This window comes from Mesocricetus auratus, unplaced genomic scaffold, assembly GCF_017639785.1.
Source record: "Mesocricetus auratus isolate SY011 unplaced genomic scaffold, BCM_Maur_2.0 Super-Scaffold_100027, whole genome shotgun sequence".
NCBI classification, from domain to species: domain Eukaryota; kingdom Metazoa; phylum Chordata; class Mammalia; order Rodentia; family Cricetidae; genus Mesocricetus; species Mesocricetus auratus.
The window spans coordinates 14175447-14186990 of record NW_024429208.1 but is presented as its reverse complement, the minus strand read 5'-3'; the positions used below and the strand labels follow the sequence as shown (position 1 = coordinate 14186990).

General features: G+C 43.2%; 1 long non-coding RNA gene across 3 annotated transcripts; it reads left to right on the top strand.

Moving 5' to 3' along the window:
• Positions 1–232: 232 nt before the first annotated feature.
• LOC110340971 lies at positions 233–10482 on the top strand. 3 transcript variants are annotated; one of them, XR_002382829.1, is made up of 3 exons: positions 233–378; positions 654–830; positions 10316–10482. It is a non-coding gene; the product is annotated as an uncharacterized LOC110340971 (long non-coding RNA). The 3 variants fall into 3 exon arrangements; XR_002382828.1 differs by having other exon boundaries at positions 654–997; XR_005871392.1 differs by lacking the exon at positions 10316–10482 and adding an exon at positions 2470–2581 and having other exon boundaries at positions 654–997.
• Positions 10483–11544: the final 1062 nt, after the last annotated feature.

Here is an 11544-nt window from a genome sequence, read left to right as displayed (position 1 = left end):
CTCCCACTTGTGCTTGGTTTAGGGCTAGGTGGTCTGCAATAAGAGTTTCAGAAGAACTTAGTGGGTTAGCTAAGTTAGAGGATCTGGATGGAAATGAATTAATGAACTACTTGTAGTTGGACATTTTCTCAGTGCTGAGGACTGTAGTCGGGATACTATGGGTGAGGCGATTACCACTGAGGTACATCTCCATCCATACCTTCTCTTCCACGTGTGTTACTGTAACAGATACTAGGAAGCCAAAGGCTTGGAAAGAATAGCCACTCACACCTCACAGTTGTGGGGGCTGGAGTCAAGATCAATGCTCTGGCTGATCCGTGGTGTCTGGTGCGCCCACCTTTTTGGTGCATAGGTGGCTTCCTTCTGTGTTCTCAGTTGGTGAGTATGGTGAGGGTCCTCCTGGGACTGGTTTATAAAGCTACTGATCTCAGTCATGAAGTCCCTGTCCTTAGAATGTAATCACCCCCAGTCCCCCCACATTAGATATCCAATTTCAGTGTATTGACCTGGGGATACAACATCGAGGTTGTTTCGAGGGTCTGTGTCTTTTTAGTGGACACCCTTGCAGACTGCATGTAGGAGAAGTCAGGATGGGCAGCTGCTCCTTCCAAATGAGCAAAGGAAGAACTACAGTCTATCCAAATCCCTTCCAGTTTAGAGAGACGAGAGTCAGAGGGCCAAGAAGTCAGGGCGTGCACGCTATGCAAGCAGAAGCATATTGGAGAACATCTTCCAGTGGGGAGCAGACCTGCTTGGGAGAAAGTCGCAGCTGAGTGCAGAGGCCTCCTTCATCTCACCAGCCAGGCCAAGCTGTCCTTCTCTGTGTGGATGTAAGTGACGGGAAGCAGATGGTCAATAGACTCTTCCCCCTGACAAGGCACACACAACACGAGATGCAAACGTCTGACAAGTAGATACGGTCATGGAGAGAAAGAAAAAGGAGGACTCCTGTTTCTGAAGCAGAAAGCCTGAGCCCCGGTTGACTGACTAAGTGACTGTGAGTTAAAAAAAAATAATTCTCGGGTTTCATCAGAATCAGACTGGGGTGTGCTAAGGGAAGCCTCTGCTTTCAACATGGGAAGTAGGGGAGCCAGTGGCCTAACTCCAGGAGTCATCTCTCCAGAGGTTTCGCAGTGGCTTCACCTGGCTGTCAGACGTGCTGTCTGTTGCAAGGCAATAGTTGAACCCACAAGATTAAAAAGCAAACAAACAGAAAATAGTACAAGGATGAAAAGCAGGGAAAAGAGTCACCACTTTAGATTGACTTTTTAATGAGCTCATCTTGAATTTCTGACACATTGTGTTGCAGCTGTGGGAGCCAGCGTCCAGATGTGCTGTATCTCACGTTGTGGTTACCTTCTGGGCTGTTCGGTCCCCAACAGAGCTGTGGCAACAGAGCTGCCAGGCATCAGCATAGCAGGTGCTGCCAGAGATGTGACAGTTAGTTGTTCCAGATCTGCCTGTGCTGGTGGTGGTCCTAGGATGGTTGTGCTCATACTGTAGCAGGGAGCCAGGCTTACAGGGGTTGGGAGTGTTCCTACTACAGGGCAAGAAGTGGGTGTTTGTGAGTGCAGTGGCTTTCTGAATTAGGTTTAAATGGAGTCGCATTGATTTTTGTTTGTTACTAGTAGGCAGAGGCTAATCTGACTCTCAGGGGAGAACTATGATGTCACATGTTAGGGCAGCTTAGCATGCTGGGATGAAACCATAGCCTAGAGTGTGGAGCTGAGTAGTCTTGGTTAAATGCTGATCATGGGACTGGCAGTGCATTGCCCAAATGGGGTCCCTTTATCAGATCATGTGACCTGTGTGGTGGCTTGATCATTCTCCGCAGCATTTCATTTTCTGAAAATGCATTTATTTGTATTTTATGAACATTGGTGTTTTGCCTACATGTATGACTGTGTGAGGGTGTCTGTGTGAGGAACAGGAGTGACAAACAGTTGTGAGCTGCCATGTGGGTGCTGGGAATTGAACTGGAAGAGCAGCCAGTGCTTTCAACCACTCCAGTCCTCCATCGCATTTATTAGCCTGTTCCAAGGTCCCTAGATTTTCTGAAAACTGATACATCTAGAAGCTAATTTCTTAGGAGACATTTTGTCTCATAGCCATACTCTTAAAAGTGCAGGTAGAGTATTCGCATCTACATTCAAACTGCTGTACCCAGAAAGTTTGCATTTAGCTGATAAACTGGGCTCAGATCACGATGACTATTAAGAGCCAGTTTGGTAGCCAAAGGAGAAATGATCTTTGTAAGATGGCGTTTTCTGAAGAAAGATTTTCTTCCATGGGGTTTCCTCCTTGAAGTACCTTGTGCTGGCATGGAAGTAAGTGAGAGGGAATGTTTAATGGGGGAAAAAAGACAGGCTAACACTGCAACACACCACGATTAGAGACAGAAACTGCAGGCTCTGATCTGAATTTGACCATGTTTTAGGTGACCTTTGGAAAAATTGTTTACTGTCTTAGGATAGTAATTTAACACACTCAGAAAGAGAAAGCAGCGAGCGAGTCCAGCTTCAGGTGAGATTGGGTCTCTGGCGGGGACTGCCCGCCCATCACCCATCCCCCTTGATCTTCCGGGCCGCTCCCGGCATCCAGAAGACCCACCCACACAGGAAAGACATCAGCCCTTCCAAGATCCCAACCCCAGTGAGTCCAGCTTCAGGAAAGACATCAGCCCTTCCAAGACCCAAACCCCAGCGAGTCCAGCTTCAGGAAAGACATCAGCCCTTCCAAGAACCCAACCCCAGTGAGTCCAGCTTCAGGAAAGACATCAGCCCTTCCAAGACCCCAACCCCAGCGAGTACAGCTTCAGGAGACCTGCCCACACAGCAAAGAAGTCAACAATTCCAAGACCCCAACCCCAGTGAGACCAGCTTCAGGAAAGACATCAGCCCTACCAGGACCCAAACTCCGTGTCAGCATCCCCAGCTTCAGCTGCAGGAAGGAAGGAGACCAGTGGAGATGGAAAGACCCCACCAGCACCCACTGAAAGAAGAGATGGGAAGAAGACAGAATAAGAGATCACTCAGCAATAGAAACACCAACATGACCCCACCAGAATCCAGGGATCCAACACCAGCAAGACCCGAAAAGCACTACATAGACGAAGAAGAGGAGACAGACCTTAAAAATTATTTCATGAAGATGATGGAGACCCTCAAAGAAGAAACGAGGAAATCCCTTAAAGAAATAGAAGAAAAAACAAACAAAAAATCCATGAAATGGGGGAAAAATTCAAGAAATAAATCTCTCAAAGAATCTAAAGAGCACCAAGAAAGAACAACCAAAAATTTAAGGAAACAACTCAAACAGTTGAAGGATTGAAAGCTGAAATAGAAACGATAAAGAAAACACAGAATGAAGGGATGCTGGAAATAGAAAAGCTGGGTAAACGATCAGGAACTACAGATGCAAGTATCACCAATAGAATACAAGAGATAGAAGAGAGAATCTCAGGTGTTGAAGACTCATTAGAGGATATAGAGTCGTCAACCAAAGAAAATCTCAAAACCAACAAATACTTAACACAAAATATCCAGGAAATATGGGACACTGTGAAGAAGCCAAACCTGAGAATAATAGGTATAGAAGAAGGTGAAGAAATTCAACTTAAAGGTACAGAAAACATATTCAACAAAATCATAGAAGAAAACTTCCCTAACCTAAAGAAAGATATGCCTATGAAAGTACAAGAATCTTACAGAACACCAAATAGGCTCGACCAGAAAAAGAAGTCACCTCGCCATATAATAATCAAAACATCAAACCTACAGAGTAAAGAGAAAATATTAAGAGCAGCTAAAGAAAAAGGCCAAGTAACATACAAAGGCAGACCTATCCGAATTACACCTGACTTCTCAATGGAAACGATGAAAGCCAGAAGATCCTGGACAGATGTCCTACAAACGCTAAGGGAACAAGGATGCCAGCCCAGACTACTATATCCAGCAAAGCTCTCAATTACCATAGATGGAGAAAACAAAATATTCCATGACAAAGCCAGATTTAAACAATACGTATCCATGAATCCAGCTCTACAGAAAATGCTAGAAGGAAAACCTAGAGCCAAGGAAGATAACTACATTCACAAAGACACAGGCAATATATAATCACACTTTACAAAACACCAAAAGAAAAAGGGAGGAGAAACTACACAAAATAACTTCACTAACAATAAATCAAGCACAAACAAGGATCACCAATCAATGGTCATTAATATCCCTCAATGTCAACGGCCTCAACTTGCCTATAAAAAGACACAGACTAGCAGAATGGATACGAAGACAGAACCCTTCCTTCTGCTGCATACAAGAAACACATCTCAACATCAAAGACAGACGTTATCTCAGAGTAAAGGGTTGGGAAAAGATCTTCCAATCAAACGGTCCCAAGAAACAAGCGGGTGTAGCAATCCTAATATCTAACAAATTAGACTTCAAATTAAAATCAATCAAAAGAGATGAAGAAGGACACTTCATATTCATCAAAGGAAAAATACATCAAGACGAAGTCTCAATTTTAAACATCTACGCCCCAAATACAAAGGCACCTACATTCGTGAAAGAAACATTACTAAAGCTCAAAATGCACATAAAATCTCACACACTAATAGTAGGAGACTTCAACACTCCGCTCTCACCGCTAGACAGGACCTCCAGACAGAAACTTAACAAAGAAACAAAAGAACTAATAGAAGTTATGACCCAACTGGGTTTAACAGACATCTATAGAACATTCCACCCAAATACAAAGGGATATACCTTCTTCTCGGCACCACATGGAACCTTCTCTAAAATTGACCACATAATAGGAAACATAGCAAATCTCCACAGATACAAAAAGATTGGAATAACCCCTGCATCTTATCAGACCACCATGCATTAACATTAGAATTCAACAATAACACAAATCGCAGAAACCCTACAAACTCATGGAGATTGAACAATGCACAATTGCACCATCCCTGGGTAAAGGAACAAATTAAAAAAGAAATTAAAGACTTCCTCGATTTCAATGAGAATGAAGACACAACATACACAAACTTATGGGACACTTTGAAAGCAGTGCTGAGAGGAAAGTTTATAGCACTAAGTGCCCACATGAAAAAACTGGAGAACAGTCATACTAGAGAATTAATAGCACAGCTGAATGTTCTAGAACAAAAAGAAGCAAACTCCCCAGGAGGAGCAGATGCCAGGAAATAATCAAATTGAGGGCTGAAGTCAATCAAGTAGAAACCAGAAAAACACTGAGAAGAATCAATGAAACAAAGAGTTGGTTCTTTGAGAAAATCAACAAAATAGATAAACCTCTGTCCAAACTAACCAAAAGACAGAGGGAGAGCATGCTAATTAACAAAATCAGGGATGAAAAAGGGGACATAACAACAGACTCTGAGGAAATCCAGAGAATCATCAGGGCATACTTTGAAAATCTGTACTCCACAAAATTTGAAAATTTAAAGGAAATGGACAATTTCCTGGATAGATATCACTTGCCAAAACTAAATCAAGAACAGATAAACAATCTAAACAGACCTATAACCCCTAATGAAATAGAAGCAGTCATCAAAAGTCTCCCAAATAAAAAAAGCCCAGGCCCAGATGGCTTCAGTGCAGAATTCTACCAGAAATTCAAAGAAGAGCTAATTCCAATACTCCTCAAAGTATTCCACACAATAGAAGCAGGAGGCTCACTGCCAAACTCTTTCTACGAGGCTACAATTACCTTGATACCCAAGCCACACAAAGACACAACTAAGAAGGAGAACTATAGACCAATTTCCCTCATGAACATTGATTCAAAAATACTCAATAAAATACTCACAAACCGGATTCAAGAACACATCAGAAAAATCATCCACCATGATCAAGTAGGCTTCATCCCAGGAATGCAGGGATGGTTCAACATTAGAAAATCTATCAATGTATTCCACCATATTAACAATCTGTGAAAGAAAAAACACATGATCATCTCACTAGATGCTGAAAAAGCCTTTGACAAAATCCAGCACCCCTTCATGATAAAGGTCCTAGAGAGATCAGGGATAACAGGAACGTACCTGAATATAATAAAAGCAATATACAGTAAACCAACAGCTAACATCAAACTAAATGGAGAGAAACTCAAAGCAATTCCTCTAAAATCAGGAACAAGACAAGGCTGTCCACTCTCTCCATATCCCTTCAATATTGTACTTGAAGTTCTAGCTACAGCAATAAGACAACAAAAGGAGATAAAGCGGATACAAATAGGAAAAGAAGAAGTCAAACTTTCACTATTTGCAGATGATATGATAGTTTACATAAGTGACCCAAAAAACTCCGCAAGGTTACTCCTAGAGCTGATAAACACCTTCAGCAATGTGGCAGGATACAAGGTAAACTCAAAAAAATCAGTGGCCCTCTTATATACAGATGATGAAGTGATTGAGAAAGAAATCAGAGAAACATCACCCTTTACAATAGCCAAAAACAGCATCAAATATCTGGGGATAATGTTAACCAAGGAAATTAAAGACCTGTATATCAAGAACTTTGTGTCTTTGAAGAAAGAAATCAAAGAAGATACCAGAAAATGGAAAGATCTCCCGTGCTCTTGGATTGGTAGGGTCAACATAATAAAAATGGCAATCTTGCCAAAAGCAGTCTACAGATTCAATGCAATCCCTATCAAAATTCCATCACAATTCTTCAAGGACCTGGAAAAAACATTAATCAACTTTATATGGAAAAACAAAAGGCCCAGGATAGCTAAAACATCCCTATACAATAAAGGAACTTCAGGAGGCATCACCATACCTGACTTCAAGCTCTACTATAGAGCTATAGTCCTGAAAACAGCTTGGTATTGGCACAAAAATAGGCAGGTAGACCAATGGAATCGAATCGAAAGCTCTAATTTTAACCCCCACACCTATGAACACTTGATTTTTGACAAAGAAGCTAAAACTGTACAATGGAAAAAAGAAAGCATCTTCAACAAATGGTGCTGGCATAACTGGGTACTGGTATGCAGAAGACTGCAGATAGATCCATGTTTATCGCCTTGTACAAAACTTAAGTCCAAATGAATCAAAGATCTCAACATAAATCCAGCCACACTGAAACTTTTAGAAGAGAAAGTGGGAGATACTCTTCAACGAGTTGGTACAGGAGACCACTTCCTAAACATAACACCAGTGGCACAGGCACTGAGATCGACAATTAACAAATGGGATCTTCTGAAACTAAAAAGCTTCTGTAAGGCAAAGGACACAGTCAAAAAGACAAAAAGGCAGGCCACCGAATGGGAAAAGATATTCACTAACCCTACATCTGACAGAGGGCTAATATCCAAAATTTACAAAGAACTCAAGAAACAAGTCTCCAAAACACCAAAGGATCCAATTAAAAGGTGGGGTACAGAGCTAAATAGAGAATTCGCAGTAGAGGAGGCTAAAATGGCCAAGAGACACTTAAGAAAGTGCTCAACATCCTTAGCCATCAGGGAAATGCAAATCAAAACAACTCTGAGATACCATCTTACTCCTGTCAGAATGGCTAAAATCAAAAACACTGAAGACAATTTATGCTGGAGAGGATGTGGAGAGAGAGGAACACTACTCCACTGCTGGTGGGAGTGCCGACTCATACAGCCTCTTTGGAAATCAGTATGGAGATTCCTCAGGAAAATGGGAATTAATATACCACTAGACCCAGTAATTCCACTCTTAGGCATATATCCAAATGAGGCAAGTTCATACAACAAGGGCCTCTGCTCTACTATGTTCATAGCAGCATTATTTGTAATAGCCAGAACCTGGAAGCAACCTAGATGCCCCTCAACTGAAGAGTGGATAGAGAAAATGTGGTACATTTACACAATGGAGTATTACTCAGCAGAAAAAAACAATGGAATCTTGAAATTAGCAGGGAAATGGATAGCACTGGAAGAAACCATCCTGAGTGAGGTAACCCAGTCGCAAAAAGACAAACATGGTATGTACTCACTCATATATGGTTTCTAGTCATGGATCAGGATAGTGCCAGTCTGCACTTCCACTGATAGAGAGTCTGGGAAACAGGAAAGAACCTAAAAGATATGCATATATGCATAGTACCCAAGAGAAGAGGATTGAGACAAGATCCCCTGAATGGATGGGGAACAAGGTGAGGGGTGGGGGGGAGTGGGACCTGGGAAGAAGAGAGGGGGTGAAGAGGAAGAGAGTTGGTCATGGGGGAACAGGAAGTTGAGGGGATGGGGGTAGAATAGGGGGAAGAGGGAATCATAGGATCGAATACAGATCAGGCACCAGAGCGACCTCGAGTGATCTAAAGGGATGACACCAATTGGCAAGCTAAGCAATAGTGGAGAGACCACCTCGAATGCCCATTCCTGATAATGAACTTGATGTCTATAACCATCCTGGAGTCTTCATCCAGTGACTGATGGAAGCAGAGGCAATCACCCACAGTTAAGCACTGAACTGAACCCAAGGAACCCAGTGACAGAGAGAGAGGAGTGATGAGCAAATTGGCAAAGAATGGGCTGGCAAAACCAGAAGAGACAGCTGACCTGAACAGGGGAGAGCTCTTGGACCCCAGACTGACAGTGGGGAGGCCAGCATGGGACTGATCTGGACCCCCCAAATGTGAATGTCAGCGAGAAGGCCTGGGCAACCTATGTGCTGTGGATCAGTGTCTATCCCTGGTATACAAACAGTCTTCGTGTGCCTATATCACAAAGAGGGATGCTTTCTCAGCCTGGACTCTTAGGGGAGTGTCTGAACCCTACCCAGGGTAAAATGACAGACTCTAGATATCCCCTATGTGGAAGGATTTGGCAATAGGGTGGGAGGGTGGGGGGGAAGGGGAGTGCGGGAGGAGGGGAGGGAGAGGGAACTGGGATTGACATGTAAAACAAGCTATTTAAAATTAAAATAAAAATGATATAAAAATAAAAAAAAAGAAAGAGAAAGCAGCACTGGGTGGTGGTGGCACAAGCCTTTAGTCACAGCACTTGGGAGGCAGAGGCAGGTGAATCTCTGTGAGTTCGAGACCAGCCTGGTCTACAAGAGCTAGTTCAGGACAGCCTCCAAAGTCACAGGGAAACCCTGTCTCAAAAACAACAGCAAAACAGCAACAGAGAGAGAGAGAGAGAGAGAGAGAGAGAGAGAGAGACAGAGACAGAGAGACAGAGAGACAGAGAGACAGAGACAGAGAGACAGAGAGAGACAGAGAGAGAGAGAGACAGAGAAGTACTTACTTTTCAGGGTGAATTTTATGACTCAGATACTGCAGTTAGAAACATGTGCTTGACTCAGAGAATTCCTTTGAATAGTATTTGTTCCTTTAGTTTTGCACACAAGTATGTTTGTACAATAACTTCAAGCTCAGCATGGAGCCAGGGGCTCTGCCTGATGTTAAAAGGGATGCAACATAGCACATTGATTCAACACAGCCTATATTCCCAATCACTGTGTCTTAATATTGAGTTGGAAATGGGAGTTGTGTCCCAAAGGAACGCCAGCACAGTGGGAACACACACTTGCACACACATCCACCTGTGAACATTTAAGTAGACCTGAGTATCAATCCGGGCCAGAGTTCTGTGGTCGGATTCTCTGCTCAGAGTTGGCATGATGAGAAAGCTCTACGGGAGGTAGGACCAAAGTGAAATTAGAAATCTGTGGGGGTCATTTTCAAAAGTTGGGAGGACTGCCAAGATCACTGTAGGACTAGGAGTCTATTAAGTAAAGGGGTAGAAAAAAGACTGGTGAAAACAAGAAACACAAGGGGTTGGGTTTGTAAAACTAGATGAGATGGAGGAAGGCATTGGGTCTGTCTGGGGTCCCCCGGGGCCACAGAAGGGAACTTACTGTGATGATGTAGGGATGAATCAGAGCATGGTCGATGGTTGAGAGACTCCTGTTAAAATCCCGCTGTGAGGAGATGGAATCTCTGCTGAGTTCTTGCTCACGTACGTTTGTATCATGAAAATGTTTTTATTGAGCTACAAGAACACAAATACATCTAATGTTGACAATATGCTGCTGTAGATTCCTCCAAACCTTTACTTTTTTTATATTGCGTGTAGATAAAGTGGCTTATGGTACCAGGAACATGTAGACCAGGTTCCCCTACCCCAGTTTGAAGTGCAGGTTGTGAGTTAGAGTGGACTTAATAGTTATTGTTATTATTATTATAGCATTTTGAAGATGAGAAACTAATATTCCAAGGCCATAAGCAATTTCCCAGAGGCCATTTAGAACATACTCAAGTTTAGATTGAAGCTTGCAGTTACTGTCTGTAAATATGCTCCGTTGCAGAGTTGTCTTTCTCAGTGAGATATCTGAAGTACAGCAAGTGTGCCACTGTGAGAGCCTGTTGCATGAAAAATCAAAGACCCAGAGACAGATATTGGTGTTCAGTCTTCAAGCTGAAGATCAGAAAAGCAAAGCAGCCAAGCCACTCGCTCTTACTTCAAGCTCAGGCTGAAAGGGCCGATCCATGCATGAGCTCTTCACCAAGCCTCGGAGTGCTGCCTCATCTCAGCATGGCTGGAGAATCCTGAGACTTCAATGTCTTACTATCCTCCTTGATACCCAGCCTTCCTGTCTTCAGTGTGGCTGGAGGATCAATGGCTCCTGTCTTCATTGTGACTGGAGAATGAATGCCTCCTACTGAATACCAAAGACCCTGCTTCTATCTTTTATACCTCTTTAGCGCTGGCATTAAAGGCATGTGATCTGTTATTCTTTTGGACTGATTCAATCTCATGTATCCCTGGGCAGCCTTGAACTCAGAGAGATCCGTCTACCTCTTACTCCTGAGTCCTAGGATTGAAGGTGTGTACCACCACCTCCTAGTTTCTGGCTTCTGGGAATTAAAGGTGTGTGCCTGGCTTCCATGGTTTGTGGCTGACTTTGCTTTCTGAATCCTCAGGCTAGCTTTAATAAATCATAAATAATGTATCACTACAAGAGTCAAAATGGAGTTCCTGTGGGCGAGGCTCTGACCATTGTACATAATGTGTGCTTAGCCAACGCCAGTGAAGTCACCAAGTACAGTGCCTAGAGGAAGAGTCAGGTCCAGACCGACTTCGCAATGGTGGCTGGATAAATACCACCCCCTAAGAGCATTCATCAGCTTGCTTATGTGGTCCAGAGCTATTGTGTGGCTCACCTTGGAGCCCGGGACAGTTGGATAGAGTGAATGGTGGGGGCGGGGCTGAGAGGAGGAAAGTGCTGTTATCCTTGCAGTCTCGTCTCGGCATCTGTCTCCTGGTGACCCTTCTCCATCACAGGAGTGATGCTATGATCTTCGTCTGGCTGCATTTTGGCTCCTAAAGGCCTTTTACCTTCTGGATAATAACTATTACTCAACAGTTCCTTGTGATAAATTCAGGCCATTTTCCATCTCAGGAAACCTAGTGGAGAGATTAAATGTCTTCATCACTGTCACTAAGCTGATGGAGCAGCTTAGGCCGGTGAACTGCAAGCACCGGTAGAGCAAGATATTTTATAGGGACAGGGTGTTCTGACATTAATTGTATTTT